This window comes from Macrobrachium nipponense, chromosome 1 (genome assembly GCF_015104395.2).
Source record: "Macrobrachium nipponense isolate FS-2020 chromosome 1, ASM1510439v2, whole genome shotgun sequence".
In the NCBI taxonomy this organism is placed as follows: domain Eukaryota; kingdom Metazoa; phylum Arthropoda; class Malacostraca; order Decapoda; family Palaemonidae; genus Macrobrachium; species Macrobrachium nipponense.
Window position 1 is genome coordinate 176,900,585 of NC_087200.1, and position 9,000 is coordinate 176,909,584.

Genomic DNA, 9,000 nt, shown 5'->3' on the forward strand with positions numbered 1-9,000 from the left:
TTTAGTAAAAGGCTAGTAGGCCCACCGCCAATAACTGTGGAAATTGCTGCCTTGCAGTCTTACTGTTTAGTAAAAGGCTAGGTCCACCGCCAATAACTATGGAAACTGCTGCCTTGCAGGTGGACTTTTTAGTCAAAGGCGAGGCCCACCGCCAATAACTGTGTTTTGATGGCATGCGGTCGTAAAAACACCTTTCCCAAATAATAAGCCATGCCTGATGTTGTAAGGAAAGGCTCATGTATTTCTGTGTTATGAACCGGGCGAACTTTGTATTTTAATGGAGATGGTTCCATTCCTTGCAGATGTTTCGAGAAGGATAGAAACTATAATTAGTCCTGGCATATAGCCACCTATGGAAAAAAGTTACAGATAATAAACGTAGAAATGATGTGGACTAGTTTGGAGACTTAGATGGAGAAGGGAATTGTTGTTATATTTCCTTAATAAACATTATTTTTGCAAGTTAGGTTTTTTTTATCTACACACTCTTAGGGGTAGTAACTGAGGGCTATGAAGTTATGGGAAGAAAGAAGAAGCACTCGGAGAGAGAGAGAGAGAGTCGGTCGCTATCAGGCACTGTAACTTGTTTGATGGTAGGTGTCAAATAAACTAGATGCTGGATTTACATACAATATATATATATATATATATATATATATATATATATACATATATATATATACATATACTATATATATATATATATATATATACACAAAACTTAAAAACTTCTGAATCACATCAGGATCGAACCCAGGTCTTTCAGTCGAAAGGCAAGGATGCGGCCAACAAGTCCACACAATTCATAAAAGCAGTTTGAATCCAAGTACCACTCTACACCAAGGCTTTAACACCTGGGCAGGCTAACTGTCTCACATATCGCTGGTATATGTTCCACACGTGATATTGTGTTGATTATTTCTAATATTTATATAAATATATATTTATGGGTATGTGTATAGATACATATATACATATACAATATAAATAAATATATAATATATATACGTATATATACATATATACATACATAAATATAATAAAAAATATATGATATATATACGTGTATACACACACATAAATATATAATATATATAATATATATATATATATGAAAATATATATAATATATATATATATATATATAATAATATATATATAATATATAATAAAAGGAGCCCATAAAAACATCAAAATATAGAGAGAAATACTATATTTCAGAGACTCTGAAGAGAGACAGCATTCTCTTAAATATAGTATTTCTCTTTCTATATTTTGGTGTTTTATGGGCTCCTTTTATTATATATATATATATTCTATATATACATATATATATATGTATATTATATATATATTATATATATATATACATCTTAGTGTCATCTTAGCTTCATTATAACCTGGTGTTTTCCATGTCCTAAGTACGTTATTAATGATTCCACTGAAAAAAATTATACTTCCTTATGTAACCGGTTCAGGCACCCGTCAGCTCCTGGTAAGTCACTTGTACCTTCTTCTTCTTCTTCTGATGTTCGTACTGACCCACCCGTCCTTCTCACAGGCATTCCTTCTTCTAATCACCAATAGACATTTCATTCATAATTCTGTGGGCTACATTTAACATGGCTATGCCATTAGCCAGTTTATTCAAATATTACATTTCTAATCTCTTCTTGAACTTCTTTTAACTTCACCATCTCGACTTGAGTACTTAGCAGGTTTACTTTGCCTTTCTCATCTACTCGTTGATATGTTTATGCAACTTGGAAGGTTTCCGTCTTGATGCTGAACCTATTCTCACCCACTGTCTGCTTATCCTAACATAAGGTTTCTACAACCGCAATCTAATTTGATAATAATTTGCAAAAGCCTCTTGTGCTCATCTTCAAGATTTATTGTATCAGACCTACTAGATACACTATTCATTTTTCTTTTTTGTCTTTACATTCAGCTTTATTCTGGCAATAGAAAGTCGGTGATCACCCGCCAACACCAGCTCCTTCGTAACTCATAGCACTCCATCGGAGTTCTTTTTCTTTCTTGATTAATAGCCCCGTGCTCTACTGGGTTTCTAGTATGCTTGCCATCTGGGTATGTCCAAATGTATTTATGGGGTTTGATGGAAAAGGTATCTCAAAATAAATAAATAAATAAATAAATAAATAAATAAATAAATAAATAAATAAATAAACTGCACCCCATTTTCGTTTGCAGTCTCTTCCAGGTTGGCCTTATCCACTACATCTAAACCTTTTTCACCCAGTGACCCGCCCTGAGACTAATTGGGATATTACCGTAACCCTTCAATAAATTTTGAAATGGTGTACCTCGTGAAAAGGTCAGATAAAACAAAATGATAGGAAGACCAGGATTTATCGAAAATGCCACGAACTAAAACTTTGAAAAATTCCACATAGCCTCTACAAATGCCAGAACATTGCAAATTCAACAGAACTATTTAACATCATACAAATAACAAAACCTACTTCTCATTCACTCAGTAGGAGGGTTGAAATTGTTTTGCAGCCAGAAGTCTATGGAGAGGTAACATGTTGCACCTACCAAACTGGTAAAAGCCCAACTGGCTAATCCAAATATATGAAAATAAATGATATTCTCCCGAACCCTTAGTGACCCCTGAGAAACCCTAACAGAGCCCCCAGGTTAAGAACTGCTGTACTGTACTACATCATATATGCCTTTATTATTCCTACTAACTTCTAACGAAAAATTTCCAAGAGTTTCTCTGGTATTTCATCTGTAACATTCTACGTTCTATATCAAATTCATCTTTTCTTTCTTCGAAGAGTTCATTCGTTGGTTTATAGCACATCATAATACTCGTAATGCTCACTGCACTGCTCTGAATCAAACCTCAACAGCCGTATTCCACAGGTCACTGCTCTCGAACCAATCAGTGCCTTTCCAGCATGTAGGGTTAAGATCACAGGCAAATTTATACTATAAAACATAGCATTTTCAAGTAAAGAATAACCAAACTTGAAGAATAACTAGTACTTGGATGGATAAAATACGAATCCTAAACTCAAAGCAAATGAAATAACTATTAAGGCATATCTATACAGCAACCTTTTCAATGCTGAAGGATACGACAAAATGAAATTATACCTCACAAAATTGTTCTAGTCTGTAAACCCTGCAGCAGCAGCTGCAGGAGAGAGAGAGAGAGAGAGAGAGAGAGAGAGAGAGAGAGAGAGAGAGAGAGAATAATCTCATACGATTAAGATATGTCACGAAATCTCCCAGCCCAAAAACATTCCGCTTTTCCGGGTCGATCGTAAGGCCGGGCACATGTATATGCCAAACAAGGCCGAGAAAAAAACATCACTAGCTACGGTACGGTAGCGTGAGCACTTTTGAGCCTTGGAAAAAAAAAAAAAAAAAAAAAAACAAAAAAAAAAAAAAAAAAAAAAAAACAATAAACTTTATAAAAAAGGCCAACATTGCACAACTCTCTTTCTCGAAAATTAGTGAGAACCTAGCCATCATTTTAAAAGATATAGTATGATTAAGATTCATGCCACAAATAAAACATTGTGAGTATGACAAGATACGGCGATATTACGAACCACAAAATAGAAAAAACGGTTTTATTAAGGACTGAAAATATTAAATACGATGTGAAAACAGCTCTTGAAATATAGAAACCGACCAAAGAAGAATACAGCGGGATTATATATGATCCCTTGGACGACTGATGCAAAACTTAAGACATGAACGGAAAGATACCCGGTTGCCCTGCTGACTGAAACAAAGATAACAGAGACAAATATCAGTCGAGTTGAAAAAATTCCCACTGTGGCTAGACAACCTTCTTCCCTCCCCAACTTTCTTTTCTTTGGTTTCTTCATGACCCAGGTACCACAAGGGCATCAAACTATGCTTCTTATTGGTCTCTCCATTTAAAAAAACATAATTATATTATTTTTCTCAGCAATGCAATCTGGACATCTTGATAAAATAATTCACTTTACCCGCGCGCGCCACACAGACACACACACACACGCACACACACACATACATACACACTCACACACACACACACACACACACACATATATATATATAGATATCTATATATATATAATCACACTTTGCATACAAGACCTTTACACACATTCTGCGGCAATAATCTTGTATTATCGTACGTACTTTAAAAGAAATAATTATATATCAGCACACGTGTAAACAAAATCTTTATACTAATGTTTGAAAGACATAAAATAGTTAAAATGAAGTAAACCAAACTCAAACGAGAATGAAACAAATAACCTGTTTGTAATGCAAAGTCTTAATTCCAATGTTTTAAAGTCTGAGAGTTTGCAACATTTTTTATTCTTATTTTTGTCTAAAGTACAACATCTTACAATTTCTCACTCACTGAATACTGCATATTCATCTGGGCTTCATTTCCTCAGCTACTAATCAAAAAGATATTTATCCTCGAGTCATTGTGGCTCTCTCTCTCTCTCTCTCTCTCTCTCTCTCTCTCTCTCTCTCTCTCTCTGGAATAATTTAGATGACACACACATGAAGTCAACGACGTTCAAACGGGTGTGCGTTGGCGTGAGCGTGTGGAGAACAAAAGTACCTCAAAGCCACAGAGCACGCGTACCAGTAATATGTACTAACGTGCGCACACAAACAGAAACATGCCGACTTACGTAGCCCCAGTATGTACAAACCTTTATTCTTTCCTCCGGAGTTCTACAAGAATACAGGAATAAAAATTTATTTCACCTTCCACTTGCTTCCGGCAATATCGCGGATGTGAGAATCAAAGGAGTGGAAAACAGAGCTGGCCGCACCGCTGGAGGTGGATGAGGAAGGGGAGAGGGGGGAGTCGGGGAGTCCCGTTCCCTTACTCCTCCCGTAAGGGAACGGGAGGAGTGGGGAAGGGGATGAGCAAGGGGAGAGGGGGAGTCGGGAAGGGGAGGAATAAGGGGACGGGAGAAAGGGCTGAGGTAGTTGCAGAAGGAAGAGGAGGAGACTTTAGGGAAACGAAAAGTCTGCTGAAGAGCTAAACGAACAACAAAGAAAAGAGAAATATGGGGCATGGCGTAATGACGGCTGGAGTCGCGATAAATGAAGGATTACATGGCAGGTAACTTCAACTGCCTCCAATCGGGGGCGAAGAAATGTGAAGAAGGAAGTAGAGTGAAATGCTCTGGATGTGAAGACTTTGGGTGGAAGTGGAGTTTATGTCCCCATACAAGGTAAGAAAAAGGTAGAAGAGGAAACTGTTTATAATAAACAGTACTACTTGAGAAACCGTTCATCAAATGCTTTCAATTTTAATTATTATGATCCTGCTTTAAGAATCAGCCTCTATTTAAAAAGAACAGGCTGATAGGGCTATCAGCCCAGATACCCAGTCTAAGTTCAAGGGTTATGAATATCTAAAATAACTTCATAAGGGAGAAAAAATAGAGTAAGCCCCAACCAATGGAGAATTCTGAGAACCTATTCAAGCAAGTTACAGGGCTAGGCTTCTCTCTCCCTATCACTCATTCCTGCAGAAAGAATTTCCCGCTGATTTCAGGAGTCGCCTCCCCTCCGCCTTGTTCAATTGGGTAATGTTCGGCTCCAGTATTGTTGTAACAAATAATGAGCGTACATTGTTTACCCTAACTCACCATGTAAGCATTTGACTCTTTCTGTGTATGTTTAGCTATCCATGAAGATCGGTATGCGGACCATGGCTTTAGGCCTTGGGCCTCAAGACCTGTCCACACCTATTCCTCCAAGGTCCACACTAAGAAACATTGTTTGGAAACAAAGCTTGCAGACATTTTGCATTGGGAAAGTTTGTAAACAGGTGCAAACAGCTTGGAAACTGTTTGCAAACAATGTTTCCTGTCCAGACCCCAGTTGTCATCAGGATGCCTGTTGGTGCAGTAGCCTCTGTATTTTACTTGGTAGTTTTAATGCACTCGAGGAGGGATAAGAGAAAGAAACAAAAAGACAAAAATAGTGATGGGCTAGGCGAGTAAGTTTTTAGAAAATTCTCACGGAATTAAAAATAGATATGACAGGTTTTAACAATTTCGTTTAAATGTACTTAGATATAATAAGTACGTATAAGTGTATATATGCATTTATATATATACGTATATATATATATATATATATATATACATATATAAACATACATACATTGTACTGAGTATATATACATATATAAACATACATACATTGTACATGCGTATATATACATATACACAGAAACACTGTTTTCCATTCTGGATGGAAAACACATATACGAAAAAAACTGCTTGCAAACGGTTTGTAAACTTTGTTTCCAAGCAATTTGCAAACTGTTTGCAAAGTCTGCAGACTTTTGTTTCCAAACAATGCTTCATAGTGTGGGCAGGCCTTAACATCCTTCCCATGAGCTCAGTCAACATGAGAAATAGTTGGAGACCCAAGGAAATCTGCAAATGCAGACCTACACCAATTTTGCAAGAGCGAGAGATGAAATTAGTACATCCTAAGCCAGTTTTCCCATTGATATATGAAAAATATAGCTACCTGCAATGGGAAATCACTGCATCGAGTTTCAATAACATTGAATGATAGTTTTATCAAGTTACGTTTCCAATCGTTCCTTCGGCCAGTAGAATTTCTCAAACTTTTAATCAACAGCCGGTGACAGGAGCAGTCGAGTTCACTGTCTTAAGATGCCACACCCTTGCGGAAGTGACGGGCGTCTTCAAGGCTTTCGTTAATCTTTGAAAGAAAGGTACCTATCACTTCCCACGACGTGTTCAACAAGTGTGAAAACAATGCAAGAGAGTTGTGCCTCGGGAACATAAAAATTCCATTCACCATTCCGGGTCGAGAGACCAATACTGCCGAGGCCTAACACCGAAGTCTGTAACCAGTAACCAAAGGCCTCGTTCGGTGGATGGCCATAGTTCGTCCAAGCCATTGCCGAACTGTTACATGCTTCTTACAGAGCTGCAACATCATTATCATGAAAGAAAGTTATAGCACCAACCAGTAAACACCGCAACGTCAACCTGCGCTAGTTATATCACAGATGAATCTCACAATGCGGTTAATAAAGATAAATCTCACCTTTGCTACCAGAAGTCACACCGCCTGAACTCTCCAAACTAATGTCTTCAGCACTGTTGCGCAAACACCCAACCAGGCCTGTTTCTCGTTTTATTCCCGCTTCTGTTTATGCGTAAATAATGGCAAAAATCATACACATGTCTACTAAAGAAAACTGCCCTTCTCAGTTTTGTGACAATTACAGTAAATTTCTTATTATTTGGTAAAATAAAAATTCATATTATCCTTCTTACCTGGTCCAAGATAATTAATTCTCTAAAGGTATAAACCTATCACTTATAAAAATTCAAGGATTTGGCATCCAGCCTTAAAGAATCAACAGTAAGCTACAGGTAAGAGAGAGTGTGAGGTGAAACTCAGAGGCTGTTAAACACTGGAACGTTCCTCTGAAGCTCTTCTTCTTCTTCTTCTTCTCTCGACCTTATTAATCCCACTGCATAGCAGGGTCGGCCGCTCGAGTCAATACTGTCCATCTATTTCGATTCCTTGCATCTTCTTCCCCCAGTCTCGGCTCACCCATATCCCTCCTCACCACATCCATCCATCTGATCCGCTGAAGGCACCCAACGCTCCTTCTCCCCATCACTGACATATTCTTAGCTCTCTTTGATTTGTTCCACCTCCTCTCTTCTCATTACATGGCCAGTTTGCTCCTCTGTAGCTGTGCAATCATTATTTTGTTTGATGGATACAGCGACTTGGCTGCTTCTTGGAAAAAGCAGAGTCGCTAAATCCCTATGAAATGGAATTTTATGGCCTCTCAGATCCGCTTTCGGGGCGGGGATATTTGCACCATAAAATCATTAAAAGTTTTATTACAAATTTATGGTAAGTATATAAAAAAAGAACCGAAGAGAAGGGCTTTCAAGACGAAAAAACGCAAATAACAACTGGCTGTACACTTAATAGACGATCATAAATGTTAACAGATGAAATAATTCAGGCTTCTGGTGATAATTTCAGGTACACGATAAATAATATGTATAAATATATATATATATATATATAATATATATATATATATATATATATATATATGTGTATATATATACATATTATATATATGTATATATATATATATATATATATATATATATATATGTGTGTGTATACATATATATATATACATTATATATATATATATATATATATATATATATATATATATATATATATATACTCTTCTTTCTTAGGGATTATTATTCAATTATATTTATTTACATTTTATTATTTATCGTGACCTGAAATTATCATCAGAAGCCTGAATTATTTCATCTGTTAACATTTAGATCGTCGATTAAGTGTACAGCCAGTTGTTTTTTATTTGCGTTTTTTCATCTTGAAAGCCATATAAGATATATATATATATATATATATATATATATATATATATATATATATATATACTATATATATATATATATATATATATATATGATATATATATATCCTATATCTATATATATATATATATATATTATATTATATATATATATTATATATATATAGAATTGTTCCCAAATCTCGGTGTTATTTAGTAGGCTCGCAGAAGTGGAACAGACGAAACGCCAGACTCTCACGACCCAAAAAAGAAAGAAACAGAGAAGACGAAGAAACCAATCCCGGGTCTGGAATGCTTGGGGGAATAAAACAGTTTTAGAACACATTAAAACTATAATGAAGAAGATAGCGTGAGAAAATGGAAGACTCCTCGGGGATCAAAACAATAGATGCGTTTTATTCGACAATATATAAAATCGGGACGTTTATGTGGAAAAATTTTTCTTCTCTAAAGATTTGGTTTATGCAGACCTTTTCAAATACAAATTTAGTATCGGAATGTATTAAAAAAATAAATAAATCACTAATGAAGCTACGTTCTCAATATTACAGAACGTA